This window comes from Fukomys damarensis, unplaced genomic scaffold, assembly GCF_012274545.1.
Source record: "Fukomys damarensis isolate Sample0158 unplaced genomic scaffold, DMR_v1.0_HiC HiC_scaffold_37, whole genome shotgun sequence".
Lineage (NCBI taxonomy): Eukaryota > Metazoa > Chordata > Mammalia > Rodentia > Bathyergidae > Fukomys > Fukomys damarensis.
Window position 1 is genome coordinate 27,910,040 of NW_022900949.1, and position 16,786 is coordinate 27,926,825.

The 16,786-nt window shown below is 44.3% G+C and overlaps 1 protein-coding gene across 4 annotated transcripts in view; it reads right to left on the reverse strand.

Moving 5' to 3' along the window:
* Pparg (peroxisome proliferator activated receptor gamma) overlaps positions 1–16,786 on the reverse strand; it is a 121,749-nt gene that overhangs the window by 89,288 nt on the left and 15,675 nt on the right. For 3 of the 4 annotated variants that reach the window (XM_033759474.1, XM_010631502.3, XM_033759473.1), the window contains exon 2: positions 10,014–10,086. The gene's annotated coding sequence lies outside the window, so the exon portion shown is untranslated. Of the gene's footprint in view, positions 1–10,013; positions 10,087–10,565; positions 10,780–16,786 lie in introns of those variants that run through there. The other variant, XM_010631506.3, reaches the window with a different exon arrangement.

Sequence of the window (16,786 nt, forward strand, 5' to 3'; positions counted from 1 at the left end):
TCCTTGCTTTATTAAATCGCGCAATGGCATCCGAAACGCTGCTCCACACTGGGGTGCAAGGCAGGCTGGTGGGGCCTTGCTTTCCAACCAGGGTTAGATATATTCAAATATTCTACCAAGTCATTGCCAGGAATTGTGCCCTGCAGACTTAAGATCTAAACATTTCCTTCGTACTTCTGGAAGTATCATTTCTCACTTTAGTAATTCCTACTGTTTCCTTTGCTATATAATTGCCACATCTGTAAATGGGTCAAGGTTGTCCCACTCCACAAGCAAAGAAAGTTAAGAACAGATGGCCTTAGAAAATTAAGAAAGAAAAGGCACAGTTGGGCGTGGTGGTGCACACCTGTACTCCAACACTTCAGAGGCTGAGGCAGGGGAACTGCTGCAGGTTCGAGGCCAGCCAGGGCTACATAGTGAGTTCAAGGCCTGTTTGGACTACCCAGGGAGACCTTGTCTCAAATGACAACAAGGAACAAAATCCATTTGTCTAAACAAAGTCATCCAGCATATAGGAAAGCTGAGACCAGAAGAGGGAGAGGGGCTTAGGATCATGCAGCTGCCAAGCTGTTCTTACTGGTATGGGATTTCTCCCAAGTGACATATAACCTTGGAGGTCCACAGTCATCCTGTGTCCACAGGGAGCAGGGCCCAGGACTCCCCAGGACACCAATTCCACAGATACACATGAGTCCCTCATACGACGAGGTGTAGCATTTCCAAATAACCCATGCACACCCTCCTTTTAAATCAACTCTAAGTGATTCACGACACTTGACACAATGTAAACGCCATCTAGGGGGCTGCACTTAGCATTTAAAGAAAAAGAACAAGGAAACAGAACAAATGCACGCACGTCTTGCTTTTCGAAGATTCCCGATCCACTGCCGGGGGAGTCGGTACTCGCACGGCCACACTCAGCACCGTGCAGTTGTGAATCTGTGCTTACCTGACACCTGCGGTCTGTCCTCCTATCCCATGACGCGCAGGCACAGTAACCTCGTGTCCCTCCTCCGAACTCAGTGTCTCAGCCTGGTCTCACAGGGTCTGTCTCTCCCGGGCCTGACTACCTCCTCCTGTGCCTGTGCGGCTGCCCTCTTCCCGCCTGGATGTGACACCTCTCGGCTACTAACATCGTCACTGGTCCGAAGCCACGCCCCACCACCTTCCCGCCTGTCAGCATCCCTGCAACGCCCTTCCTGGCGGCATCTGTACGTCAGATGCGCCCTTGAGAGCACTAATTCACCTCCTCTCTCCCTTGGTCACTCTTCCGTGTTGCTTCAAGAGCCCTGGAAAAACATCCCCGGGCTGAGCATCTAACAGATCTCTGCTTAGATCTGGGTTTTTACCCTGTGTCTGCAGAATGATCTTTCTGAAAGTTATGTGACTTCGCTAAATCTCACAGAGTTCACACCTGGAGAGTAGGACAACAGTGACAATTCCTCCTGTGGGGCAGCGTGGAGGACGAAGGAATATTATGGACCCCACTTAAGAGACACCTCTCGGAACCCCACTGGTGCCCACGACATCGCTCTCACTCCCTGGCTAAAACTGCACATTGGCGTTGTTACTAAGACCTCAGCTTTGGACACATTCCAAGTCTGCCTGGACACTCGAGTTTCTACAGTGCCTTCTGAAAGGGAGGTTATACACCATCCTTAGGACCCCTGTCTTAATTCTCCACTCGCAGTGTCGTGTGGGTGTTTCAAAAGTTGGTTTTGCGAGCCTTTCGGATTTCAAGTTTTCAGATCAGGGATGTTCAAAGTTGTATGGATCTCATACAGCCTTCAAATAATTTGATTCCGTAGCAGGCTTTGCAGCTCAGGCTGGAAGTAAAAATCTATCTCAAGAATAGAATTTTAATAATATAATTTTTTTAAATTTCTTTTTCAGTTTTAATTGAGTTTATTGGTACATTTTAGGGATACAGTACAGTTACATTCATTGTTGGGATCTTGTACCTCCACATGACAAGTCTTGATTCTCATTTTTTCCCCTTACCGCTGCCCTCCCTTCACCCCCTTTAATAATATAATTTAATAACACAATTTTCCTGCATAATATTGGCCGGGAGGTAGGAAGTACTACAGACACCTTGAAGACAGGCTCTGTTCCCGAGACCATACCACACAGGCACCAAAATTGGGTCCAGTGACCACTTCAGTGCTGTGAGAAGACCTTGAGGATCAGAATCACTGGGGGTGGTGATATGCAGGGGTGGGCTGGGGATGAGCAGCAACCAGATGCCATCGTTCCATGAAAAAAGCATATCCTGAGACTCACTATGTAGCTGAGGCTGGCCTCGAACTCCCAGAGATCATCCTGCCTCAGCCTCCTGAGTTCTGGGATTGAAGGTGTGCACCACCACGCCCAGCAACTGTGGCTATTTCTCTTACTCCCGAGTCTGGCAGATAATATGGTTACTTCACATATCAAGCAGTCTACTTGGCAGGACATGATCTAACATCCACGTGTCTCTTAGCGGAAGTGTGCTCGTCCCAGAACAGGGTGTCCTTGGAAGGACGTGAACGAAAAGTCTGCTCCATTGGACACAGGGCCTTGCCTCTTAGAAGGGCAATCACCCTAGGAGGAACCAGGCCAACTCTCTGGTGACATGCGGTCAGGTACAGCTATGTCTAAATAATTTCAACAGATGGGTCTTACTACAGAGTGGGTAGGGAACCCAGTTTTGTTCCTATAAATCTTAAATTACTGAAAACAGATAGCCACTGTGAAGAAAATAAGTCTCAGTAGGTCAAAAGACAAAAACCACACTCTGCTTGGCTTTTGCTTCTAATAATTATGCAGATACTTGAGGAATCGTGGCACACCTTTCTAAAGCAACAGAAAGAGAAACAGGTAAGATACATTTCCAACAAGCCATCCTCAGCCAGGCAGGATGGTATACACCCGTAATCCCAGGACTCGGGGAGCTGAGGCAGGAGGATCGCTGCAAGGCGGAGGCCAGCCTGGGCTATGCAGTGAGTTCAAGGCCACTCTGAACTACATAGTGAGACCTGGTCTCAAAAAACCAAACCAAAGGGCCATTTAGCTCAGGGGCACCGCAACTGCCTCTCAAGTGCAAGGTCCTCAGTGTGATCCCCGGTACCAAAAAAAACAGCAAAATCAAAACCAAACAAAACAAAGGAATACAAAAGATCTGAAAGGAAAATCAGCAGGTGCTAGGAGCCAACTCTCCTGTGAAACCTGGTGTGTCTTCTGGACAGAGTGCAGCGGGGCTGTGAAACTCCGCCCTTTCAGAGCATGGCTTGGACACTTTCCAGACGAGGGTGTGCGTGTGACTGCGGACTTGAGGGGCCGGAATGAGTTCCTTGACCTCTCTCTAGTTTAGCTCCATTCGGAAGAGACAAAAAGCTTATGGAATACCTTAAAGACATAATTCTGCACACATTTTCGAGGGCTCAGCCTCTAAATCCTTCTTGGGCCTCGCAGTAAACACCTCCCTATCTAGCAGACAAGGAAGCTCAGGGTGGAGCACTTAGGAGGTGGCCGAGTGAAGACCACACACCAGTGGCTGCTGCCCTAGACAGGCAAGGTCTCTGGAATTACATGCTTAGAGTTCTTCCAAAGTCTAGCCAGGGTCTGTGTTAGTAAAAGATGGAATATTACACCTAGCGAGAGTAGTAGGAGAGATCGTTTTCATTATATGCAATTATTAGAATACTTCCTGAGTAATAAATCTTGTATTTTCAGTGAAAGTAACAAAGTAAGAATTTGTTTTGCTTTTTTGTTTGTTTAGTCATGCTAGATCTTTCTGGATTTTTATAACAGGTGGATTAAAAAGCATGGTCTTGCTAGGTGTAGTGACACCTGCCTGTAATCCCAGCACTCAGGAGGCTGAGGCAGGAGGATCACCGAGAGTTGGAGGCCAGCCTGGGCTACATAGTGAGTTCAAGGCCAGCCTGAAGTACACAATGAGACGCTGTCTCTAAGGAAAAAAAAAAAAAAAAAAAAAAAAAAAAAAAAAAAAAAGAAGAAGAAGAAAAAGTGTGGTCTTGCCAACTGTAGTTATACTTCAGTGGTACACAAAGTGCTGCAGTTTTATAACTCTCTGGAAGAAGTCCAGTAGCACGTTGCTGATGTGCTACTCCTACAAAATGATTTCAAAGGTAATTGGGAATTTCGATTCGCACAAGTTATTAGGATGTGAACTTTCCCTCAGATTTCTTATTTTAGGATCAACTTAAAGTGGTATTTCCCCAGTGGGAGCTGCTGTACTTCCTTGGCAGATAAGAAAAATAGCAATCACAAATTACAGTGCGTAAGCTGAGGAAACATGGATTTCTGTGATGCAGGCGAAACTGAAATCTTAAAAGGGACCCATGCTATGTGTTCCTGGGGTTGGAAAGGAAAGCACTGGGGCTCACTAACAAAAGGGAACCAGAGTTGTGCCACGATGGTATTTCCCTGAAATTTATTCCTAATTGTTTCTTGTCCGGGCTACCAAGTCTCATGACTTTTAAAGATTCTTCAAGATGTTTACGTCACTTTAATTTCCTACGTCCTGCCCACTGGGAATAGAAAAGGTTAAAAACATCAAATAATTTCAATTATTTCAGATCACAGAATCTAGGGAACAAGGAGTTCATGAGTTTTTAAAAAACTGGAAAACTAGAAAAAAACTAGAAAAAAAATGGAAGGGACCATAGTTACTCCCTTTTACCCTGTGGAGTAAAAGTAGCTTCCATTTTTAAGATCTTACTATATAATATTTTAGTACAATTACACACATCATTTTTAACACATAAATTACTGGAAGTAACCAAAGAACCAAGCGTGCCCTAGCTAGGACTATAGAGCTCATAACTGCATTTAAAAAAGAAAAAAGCAAACAAAACTGGGAAAAGTGAGGCAATGGAGACCTTTAACCCCCAAAGCAGAAAAGTTAGGAATAAAAGTAATTTCACCATATTACTTTTCTATTCATTTTAATACATTTTACTTATTTTTAATTAACTGATTAATTCGTCATTGTTTTGAAACAGGGTCTTTCTTATGTAGTTTAGGCTGGCCTTGAACTCACTATGTAGCCCAGGTTGGTCTCAAATTCACAGCCATCCCTCCTGCCTCAGCCTCCTGAGTGTTGAGATTACAAGTAGGCACCATGATGCCCAGGTCTTCATTTTAAGACATATTAATTTTATAATTTTCCTATGTCATCTTTATCAAAAATTTATTCCCTCAAATATTCAAACCCACAATGTAAAATAGTTGACACCTTTCCCTGTGTTCTGGTGAGGCGGGACATTATGCTTGCTAGGCAAGCAAGGGGGCTACTCTGAGCTATGCACCTGCGGGCCTCCAGCATAGTTGATGTTAAATAAATATTTTTATAAAAGTGGACTTGTACCCATCTCTGCGGAAGTCCTATTTTGTGAAATCTGCATTTTCAAAAGAGCAGCTCCTTCCTACTAACGAGCAACACAAGGGTTTAAAAGTGTCTCCCAGAACAACAACAAAAAGCTACCAGGTGTCTGTCTGCTGCTTAGGTGACTGGGGGAGCTCTCTGGCCCCCACCGAGGAGGAGCAGCCGCTGAAAATGCTAGTTAACAAGAGAACAAAGCAACTTAACCTTAACCTAGGGCTTTGCTACTAATGGATCCTCAGGCCTATTCGCTAGTTCATAAAAACCAGTCCCTGAAGCAGCAGCGTAAGGGAGCTCCCCAAGCACCTCCCCTTACACACACCTCCCCTGGCAATTCATCTGAAGGAAACAAAGTTTAAAGTGATATGAAGTGAGCACCTAAAGATCCAGTGGGGTAAGAGCATCCAATCAGCGGTAACTGAATAATAACGATACAAACAACAAACAGCCGAGATCTGACTTGGTAAATCTGGTAACAGCACTAAAACAGATCATCTGGACATATCTGAAAGCCAGGCAGAAACAAAGGAAAAGGTGTGTGATCAAACAGGGCAGCAAATGAGTAAAAATGCCACCTGGATTCAGTAAATAAATGTGTATGGAGCTGGGTGTGATGGTGCACACCTGTGATCCCAGCAATCTGGGAGGCTGAGGCAGGAGGATCAAAAATTCCAGTCCAGCCTGAGCAGTTTAGTGACTAAGTGAAACCCTGACTCATAATAAAAAATTAAAAAGGGCTGGTAAGGTAGGTCAGCACGAAGGAGCTGGGTTCAAACCCCAGCAAAGAAAAAAAAATTGAGCCGGGGTGGGGTGGGGAGAAAGGCATGTTAACAAAAACTGGAAAAAACTAAGGAAATAAGAATAGTTTTTGTATAATTAAGTGTGATCTTTTTCATAGCTATTCAGAAATAAATTGTTTTAAAAGAAACTAACGTGGGCTGGGTTGTAGCTCCGTGGTAAAGTGTATTTTATATGCTCAAGGCCCTGGGTTCAATCTCCAGCACCACCAAAAAAGAAACAGAACAAAACAAACAAGCAAACCAACATATAATGAAACAGACTCAGCAGACAAAATTCTTAAGTAAGCCGTCCTAGTTCCAAGTCTTAGCTCAGAGGGTACCGTGTACCACCTCTACCCCAAGGGGCCTGGCAGTCAGCACACAGGATCCATGCTCCACCTCAGAGCCCTGACACTCAGGCCAGGGGCAGGCCGGGCTGCATCCAGGGTGCAGGCTTGGGCGCCCATGAGCACAGACGCACAGACACAAGGCCTTAGGGATTGCGCGTGTCGTATTGGTGAGCTATAGAACAGCGCCCCGCCCCACCAGCACACCTATAATTGAATTCCTCCATCATAAAAGCACTGGGACCAAAGGGGTTCAGCTATCTTTCATCTAAACCTGTTTTCTCCCCTACCATCACTTAACATATTTCTTATGGGGCTTTTCTTCTTTTTATAGATTAATTTGTCTTAGTTATAAATTAACCCTACAAGTCACTCTCCTGGCCACCAGCTCTGCTGTTTCCTGTTCTTCTCTTTCAACTTTGTGATTTTACAGCATGGGGGTCGTTTAAACTGTCAGTAGAGAAATCATGTCCAAAGAATCCTCTCTACATTATACAAAAAAGTTTCCTAAGGAAAAATGTCCCCGAGCAGAGGCCATCCTCAAGGTGGACACCTTGGCAACAAAAAGGAGCTGTCACCACTGCGGTCTTCTGTTATTTCTTACTTTTTAAAAATTGTGGTCAAATAGACACAGCATAAATTACTTATTTTAGACCATTTTAAAGGGTACAGTTCAGTGGCAATGCTGTGTGACTGATCTGCACAATGTTTTTTCATTTTGCAAAGTTAAAACTCTGCCTCCATTCTCCCCCCACCCTTTAGGGGCATCTTCTGTTATTCTGCGTTTCACCCCAGAATTGCAACCTCATAGTTTACTGAAATGGCTGCAGATGCAAGAGAAGTGCCACCCCGCCACCCCCACACACAAAAATCAGGGTCAAATTCCAACTGCTTTACAAAACAACTGCGCTTAAACCACTCATTTTTAGATGCCAAAGTATACATCTGCCCTTTGTCTCTTAAGAGTTTGACCTTTCTATTTTCAATAGCATTAGGCTTTTCTAAGGTTAATTCTTTTTGGTTTTTTTTGTTTGTTTTTGTACTAGGGATTGAACTCAGGACCTTGTGCTTGCAAGGCAGGCACGGTGCCACTGAGCTAAATCCCCAGCTCTGGTTAAGTAAATTCTTTAGGCAACCTTCCTACTGTCACTAATTTCCTTTCAGCATCTAGGTTCCCTTAGCACAGCCTGTATTCACAGAATTCCTACACATTTTACCTAAAAGCAAGAGACTTTTCTGATCTCACCATTCAAACGTGAGACTAAGGTCTGGGTTAAATTTCATTTTGCCCATAAAGACTGGTGGACCAAGAGAGGATTAATGAGATCCAAATGCATCCACATTTCTGGCTGGAACCTTCCTGTGGCACCTGGCTGCCTCCCATTGAACCTGCAGCTACTCAGGGTCCCCAGGAAGTGCAGTTTGAGGAGCTGTGGTTTGTTGTGATTTCTTTTTGGCAGGGAGCTTGTGAGCTGGGCTAGCGCTCTCCTGAGAGCCACACCCAGGCCCGGTGGAGTCATCCGCCTGGGTTCAATCTTTAGCACCCAAACAAACCCAGCTAAGAAGCAAATTTCCAAATGCAGCTCACAAACAGCCCAGGGAAAAGGATGCCCCTGCCTCACACAAGCAGTGGCTCCACTCCACAAGTGCATGGCAGCCTACTGCGAGGGTCTATGTAGTGACCCCACTGTGACTTTCTAAAAACTTCTTATTTGGTGGCTAGGGTTGGAGGTCAGTGGTAAGTGCTTGCCTAGCATATTTCAGGGTTTTAGTTCCACTCCCAGCCCCACAAAACAAAACCAACAAAAGCAACTTCATTACTCTGAGATGGTTTGAGGCACCGAGGAGCCCCAGGGAGTGTGCAGTTCCGGGGACCTTCTCCCGGCCTCCCGACCTGCTCTTCGGTCCCCCAAACTAGGGACCTGTGGCGGCACGGTGTTGCCAACCACTCCTGGGCCTCACCAGCCTTCCCCCTAATGTCCCTTTCCAGGTCTAGACCCCACGTGGCATCCAGCTGCCACACCTCCAGCCCTCCGGCTTGGCTGCTCGCTGAAGGCCCTCCCTGGTCTCCAGCGTCCCCTGGCGCTGTTAGAGAGAGGGTCGGCCGAGCGGAGCTGTCTCTCTGTTGAGGTCATCTGAGCTCTTCCATGATCCCACAGGGAAGAGGTCCAAAGACACGAAGTGCCCCTCTGAGGACTCTGTATGAGGGGAGAGGGGCTCAGTGCCTCTTGTTACTGCTGACTCTGATCTCGGCCACTTGCTTACGGCTTCATCTGCAGCATTCTCCACTGGAAAGTTACTATCTTTCCTTTTGCAATCAATATACATCTGAGGGAAGCACTTTGAGATTATGCTAATACTGTGTCCTATTCTCCTCATACATTAACCCCACACGCATTAATTTCAGTATTTATCAGTGCTTCTGTAAGGCAGCATTCTCCATGTCCCTGCCTCCACCTCAATATGTTTTTTGTTTGTTTTTGTTTTTCCGGTCATTTCCATCCATCTCAGCCTGGCCCAGTGCTGGCTGCTGCAAGCTCTCTCGGCCACACCCTCACTCTCTGGCACCCCCAGGCTGAACTGTCCTGGGCCTGACCGTGCCACTGACCACTTCTGCAAAGCATCCTGGGTTCTTGGAAAGGAAGATGGGATTTGGCAACCAAGTCTGGTTTGCTGCGGGGGCCCTGCTGCTGGGCTCCCTCAGGGAGCAGAGTGAAGAAACACTCATGTGTACACTGACCCCACCTCGGCATACACCCCTCTGGGTTAGCGTTGGTGTCCATCTGTCTGATAGTTCTTGTTTTCAGTGGGTAGCTCATTAAACTGCAGAATTCAGGAAAATGAGCCATCCTGTGACCTCCTGTTCTGACCAAAATCAATGGTCCTAAAACTACTTACAACCAGAAAGCGACCAGAAAGCAACGCAGGTCTCCCGTCTTCCCTGGACACACTCGGGGACTAAGGACCTCATTCGAACCCTAGCTTCGAGCCACAAAGGCATAAATGCTCAGCCCCCGAAGTCGCACCCTAACCAGACAGCACCAGGCAAGCAGGAGCTTCAGCATCGGGCGCTGCCCACAGGCGGCCATGCTCCCTGGACCCAACACATCTGGTCCAATGAAGCCACACTCTCTAGAGATCAATGAGTGCACGGCCTGCAATGACCAGGTGAGAGATGCCAATGTTTACTGTAATTATAAACATCATAAGACCCTAAACTAATGCACTTGCAATTATTATTTGACTAGTAAAATAAGAGGAACGTAAAAGAGAGTTATTGTTTAGGATTTGCATAATTTCTCAACTTCTAGGTCATTTTCCCATCTGTGTTTTGTCTTAGACAAATCTACTACTGTAAACTCCAAATGGCTGGTAAATTATACAGCAGAAATTATAAAAGCTAAGACATCTCACAGAGAAATAATGCAAAGAACTATCATGTTCTTTTTAAAGGGTACTTTTAAATACAGACTTAGTGTAATAAATTCTGATTTTACATACCGTTAATGGGCAACTCTCGTTTAAGAAAACCACCTTCTTGTGATCTGGGGTGCAGAGTTGGCGCCTTTCAAATCTGAAGGACGAAAAAGAAACATAATTTTCAATACACACACATATTCGAAATCCTCAGACAACCGAGGCTACCAAAAAGTACACACACAAATAAGACATTCTGGTGGATCTCATCCTGAATGCTGGCTTTCTCTGAGTCCACGGTCCTCTGTGTTCTGTAGAACAGTGATGGGAACCACCTGGAGCTTCCGGTGATGCAAACAGCCCGCCGCGGCGCCGTGCCATAGGTTCGCCACCACTGCTCTAGAGAACCTTCCTAAGGTTCCTTTGGGAAGAGAGACACGTGTTCTAATCCCCTTCTCCCTTCCCAGTGTGCTCGCTCACGCGAGCCAAGGCCTTTAGCTCATGCATCTTTCCGGTCAGATTAATAATGATACCTGCAGAAAGGTGCAGACTTAGAAAAACTAGATCTTAAAGGGCCCAGTCACTTGGACAGATGGGTGTTGGGTGACAGCTGTCCACTGTGAAGTGAGGATTTACCGAGGCTCTGGATGGCGGGGTCTGCAGTCCCCAGGCAAAGCACAACGGAGAGGAGAGGTGAGCAGATGCACCCTGGCGAAGACTCGGAGCAGCGGCCCACATCAGTGACCCCCACACAGCCTTGCAAGGCCCGTCCATAGAGACAAAACAGCCTTGGTGCCAACGGCCTTATCGGGAGGGCCCGACGCCAACACATCTAACCCACACGGCGCCCTCCTCGTCTGCTCCGTCACTTCCGCTCACTTTGGAATTTAAGGAAGTGATTCTCTTCCGCTGCGTAAAAGCCCATTTGCTTTCTCCAGCAAGATGCAGTGCTTCTGTTTGGAAATTGAAAATTCCTTAATTTAAACTTGGCATGAATTACAACGCCACCAGTCTTTCAGGCTGGGGCCCTGTATCTGTAGGAAGTTCACACAGCAGTGCACACCTACACCTTTCAGCTGCGGCTAGTTAGAACCAGACTGGTCATCCTTTGTGACCTGTGTAAAGCAGTTTTACTTGTTAAGGAGACTCACTTTGACTTTTTTTTTTTTTTTAAACACCTAAAGCAACTGCTAAGAAAGCGTTCAAATATATGCAAATGCGAATATTAACAAAGAAGTTTTTGAACAAAATCTCTCTGAAAAATTAAAGAACGTTGATTCCAGGTTGCAATTAAGCCATACCAGCAGTCCTTGACATCAGCCTGATTTCCCTTCGGAATACGTATGAATTCATTGAGAAGAAGGCAGGAAAAAAGTGAAGATTTGGTGGAAACTGCTTCTACTCCTGACCTGTAGCCCCAAGATTTGGATCAGACAAAAAAAGCAGACTGACTTATACAACTTTTAAAGGCAGGAAGAATTTCACAGCTTTTCTCCAAGGCCTCCCCTGCTGCTGAGATCCTTTCTGATCCATTCAGAATTACAGTATAGACAGGCATGGTGGTATATGCCTATAATCCCAGCGCTCAAGAGGCTGAGGCAGGAGGATCTTTGTGAGTTCCAGGCCAGCCTGAGCTACATAGTGAGTTCAAGGCTAGCTTGGAATACATAGCAAGACCCTGCCTCAAAAAACCAATCAGTCAATGACTAAATTAAGTTTTTAAAAGTAGCATAATACTGAAATGAAAATCTGACCCCCCATCAGTCCTATTTATTAACATTGATATAAAAATTTAAGTAAAATGCTCATTAAACAGTTCAACAGCATTGCTTACTAAAAGAGTAGACTACCATAAGCAAGCTGGATTTATCTCAGCAAGGCAGAGGGGATTTAATATTAGAAATATATTGAAACACGTCATAGCTCTAGGTCAAACTTTAAAAGATAATAGGATTATCTAAAAAAATGCAAAAAATTGATAAAATTCAACATTCATTCTTGACAATATTACTTTTAAAAACTAAGAAACATAGATGAAAGAATATACTTGTCTCAGGGTTACACCAGGTCTCCTCGTAAGTGTGAAATACACACTTCCCAAGGTAATTTCTTCAAGGAAGGATCTCACTAGAGACCATGTGCATGTGGTACGCATGTGTGGAGATGAATCAAGGACACCGGCATTGCGTCTACCACCAGCACCACCAAGCTGCTTAACTTAGTGCTGTTCTCCACATTACACACTGGTCCCTTCACTCCCGGTCCTTCTGCCCCTCTGCCCAGGTATAAGCGCCACACGGCCCTTTGCTAATCCATTCAACTTGCTGATCTTCGAAAGTGGTGCTGGGAAATGCTTCACTGGCTTTTCAGCCACGGAACTCAGCCTCTGATTTGTGGGTTTGTTTTTTTTTTTTTTTCCAATTTCTGCAGTGTAAATATCTACTTAGTGACAGATTTCAGGCCCCCAACTTGAGATGTTAGTATGGCTGGGAAGAAGATGTATGGCAGCACACAGTGTGGCTGGGTGTCCATGCGTACAACCTCAACAATGGGCAACCCCAACAGGGTAAGGCAGGTACCAAGCGATGTGGTTTGTATAGTTATGACCATTGTTTTTAATTTGATCTGCCTAGCTGGAAATACATAATGACTTAATTTTCAACCATGTCTGTACATAACAACTGGCTCTTTGAAGTCCTGAAAAATCAAACAGTTGACCTTCCCAATCTAGTATAAGTGAGCTCCAGCCGTCCCGTCTCTGCCTCCGCAGGGCTCAGCATTTTATCCTCTCTACTTGGACTGTCTCCTCCCTTGCTTCTGAGACCAGTTTCTCCTTGTTCTCATCCTACTTCTGCTGCCTTCCCTGGTACCTCTTCTGTCTGAGATGGTCAGGGTTTGTTATTGTTATTGCTGGTGTTTCTTTGTTTTGCTTTTTTAGTGCTGGAATGGAACTCAGAGCCTGGAACGTGCTAGGCAAGCACTCAGCCACTGTGCTGCACCCCCAGCCCTGCGACTTTTGTCTGGCCCATATCCTGAAAGTTCCTCCTTCATGACTTCTCTTCTTCCCTTTGCCCTTGGCACTTGGACCCACAAACGCAGCTACTTGCTTAGCTCTAATATCTTTATATCTTATCACAACTTTGTGTGCATGAGTGCATCCGTGTGTGTGTGTGTGTGTGTGTGTGTGTGTGGTAGTAGGAATCTAACCCTGGGCCTTAGCAATGAATAACATTCCTACTTCTTTTTATTGTTATTTTGAGACAAGATGTCATGAAGTTGAGCCTAGGTAAGACTTGAACTTGGAATCCTCCTGTCTCAGCCCCCCAGAATGCAGGGATCTAACAGTAACTCTTTCCTAAAGTTCTAAGTCTGTTTCCAAAATTCTAATAAGCATCTTCAGACATTGTGGATGCAACCCTCCCCAGTGGCTTCGAGTGTGAGCAGCTAAGGCCACAACCTCGGTGGGCTGCTCCCCTCTCCAGACTTTCAAGGAATCCATGCTTTACCAGGGTCCTCAGATACTAAGAGGACATTCGAGTCAGAGCTGCTTCCCTCTTCCTGTCTGCTTTTGACATATTTTATTTGCCCAAGTACCTGCTCTCCTGTGCCCCCACCCCAAATTGTGCTGCTAGAAATATGGGTGTGCATTTATTGCTATGGTGTAATGCTTTTAATTCTTTTGAAAAGATGCCCACCAGGGGAACAGCTGGGTCAAGTGGAATTTCTAGTTTTAAATTTTTAGGTATGTCCATACTGACTTCTACAGTGCTTGCACCAGTCTACCTTCCCACCAAGAGTAGAGAGGGGTTCCTTTTTCCCCACAGCCTTGCCGGCATTTGTTTGTTTTTTTTTTTTTTTTTTTTTTTTTTTTTGTACCAAGGATCAGATTCGGGACCCTGCACTGGCAAAGTAGTCAGCAGAACCACTGAGCTAAATCCCTGGCCCTTTGGTTGATTTCTTAATGATGGCCATTCTTTCTGGAGTGAGGTGGAATCTCGGTGTTGTTTTAATTTGCATCTCTCAAAAGACCAGTGATGCTGAACATTTTTTTCACATATTTACTTGCCATTTCTACTTCTTCATCTGAGAAGTGTCTATTCATTTCAGATGCCCAGTTTTGGATTGGGTCTTTAAGTTTGGGGAGTCTGATCTTTGTAATTCTAGATATTAGCCCTTTGCCTGGGGAATAGCTGATAAAAATTTTTTCCTGCCCTGTGGGTTGTCTCTTCACTCTGTTGGTGGTTTCTTTTGCTGTATAACAAGCATTTTAACAAGATGAGGTCCCAGTTACTGATTGTTAGTGCTATTTCCTATGCCATCAGGGTTTGTTCATAAGGTCTTTGCCTATACCTATGTCTTCAAGAGTTCCACCTATTCTGTCTTCCAGCAGATGTAGTGTTTCTGTTTTAATATTTAGATCTTTGATACATTTTGATTTTAGTTTAGTGCATGGTAAGAGATATGGGTCTAATTTCACTCTTTGGCATGTGGAAAGCCAGTTTTTCCAGCACCATTATTGAAGACACTTTCTTTCAGTGAAGATGCATGGCCTCTTTGCCAAAGATAAGGTGGCTGAGTGTATTTTGAGTCATTTTCTCATCTTCTAGTCTGTTCCAGTGATCCTCAGGTCTGCTTTTTCTCCAGTACCATGCTGTTTTTATCATGGCCGCTTTACAATATATTTTAAATTAGGGATTGTGATACCTCCACCACCACCTTGTCTACATTGCCAGAATTGCTTTTGCTATTCTAGTTCCAAATGAATTTTAGGATTATTTTTTCTAATTCTGTAAGGTATACGATTGGTATTTTGATTGGGATTGCATTTAATTTGTATAAGAATCTTTGAAGTATGGCTATTATCACTATATTGGTTCTTCCTACCTAATAACAAGGGATGTCCTTCCATTTTCTGACATCCTCTTTGATGTCTTTTTCAGAATTCTGTGGTTTTCAACGTAAAGATCTTTTACTTCCTTCATTAGATTGATTTCTAAGTATTTCTCTTTTATGCTATTGTGAAAGATGTGGTTTCCTTAATTTCTCAGTGAATTTATTTGTGTGTAAGAATGAGACTGATTTTTGAGAGTTCACTTGGTATCCAGCTACACAAATGAATTTGGTTATTAAATCTAGAAGTCTTTTTGTGATCTATGTAGAGCATCATGTCATTCACAAATAATGATAATTTAACCTCTTCCTTTTCTAACCTTATTTTTTTTATTTATTTCTCTTGTCTGGTCGCTCTGGCTAATGTTTCCAGAACTGTATTGAACAAGAGTGGTGACAGTGGACACCCTTGCCTTGTTCCTCATTTTAGAGTGAAAGCTTTCTGCTTTTGTCCATTCAGTATGATGTTGGCTATTGGTTTGTCATTGATGGCTTTTATCAGATTGAGATAAAGACCATCTGGTCCAGTAGGGTTTTTATCATGAATGGGCACTGGATTTTGTCAGATGCTTTTTCTATATCTATTGAGATGATCGTGTGGTTTTTGTCCTTTGGCTCTGTTAATGTGGTGTAATACATTTATTGATTAGTGTGTGTTGAATCACCCTTGCATCCCTGGGATCAATCCTACTTGGTCCAGTTCTGTTTTGTTTCCAAAAGAACAACACAAACATTTTGTTCATGTTAAATCCTGAATAAAAAAACCCTATATTTATCATTTGATTAGTGGAGCAAAGCACACATCGTTTCCATGTTGCATTAGACTTCACTAAAGAGAAACACTAAGAATTAGGAATTGGCAAATGGAGGAAAAGGAAGAGAGTACCAGAAAGGAAGAGATACAGACAGAAAAGGAAAAGGGAGAGAGAGAGGGAGGGGAGAGGGAGAGGAAGGAAGAGAGGGCACTCAGAGCCCTACCACGGGTCACTTGGCCAGACCCAAGCATCGAACCAGGTCCTCACTGACCCTCTCGGTGCTGCGCAATATGAAGATGCCACCCAAGACATTGGGTGAGACTCTTCACATTGGTAAGGACACAAAATGGCTCCAGAGGGCATTACCTTTGCTTTTCTCTGAACTCATGCATCCCCTACCTCTGGGCCTATGTCTGCCCTTGATTGTTTTACCCTCAGGCCTCACCCCATCAAACAATACTCAGTGAATATTGTCAACAACTACTGCATACCAGGCAGAGTCGGATGTTACACATATTTTCATGAGAAGTATGAGCCATTTGAATAACACACAATGAAAATAAGATATTTTGACAAAATATTCTACTAGTCTTTAGGTGAAACAAGGTTTTTTTTTTCTTTCCAGCTAACATTTTTCTTTGCCAGATACCACAAACAATCTTTCTGAAAGGAAAAGGCTGTCCTTATTTGAATTAAGAACATTCTAGAATCCCCCCACTACACTGAAGACATTACCTCTACAAGAGTCCAATATGTAACTCCTACAAAGTGCAGTTAAACCTGTGAGAATTCCAACTACTAAATGTTGACGGTAGGCAACATTTGCAATCACAAAGTCAAATACGCCAATTAATAAAGGCTGGCTCAACTCTGATCCACATCAGAATGGCAACTCCAACACATACCCCAAGGGCAGTCTTGCCAACTGGCATCCAAGGCAGCAGCAAGCAAAGGATGTAAAGGTCAGCAGCCTGCGATTTCCATAACTTGTTTCTGTAGAGATTTGCATGACTTGTGAAAAATATCACGTGAAAGAGGAACTTACTATAAATACTACAATTGGAAAGAAATGAATGGCTGAGCGGGCATTGGAAAATAGTAGTTTCTTTAAAAAGAACTGGGGAACTACAGGTCTGGGGTGCACTTCCGGGGTACAGCACATGCTTAGCATGCGGCAGGCCCTGGGTTCGAGCCCCAGAACCATATATATAT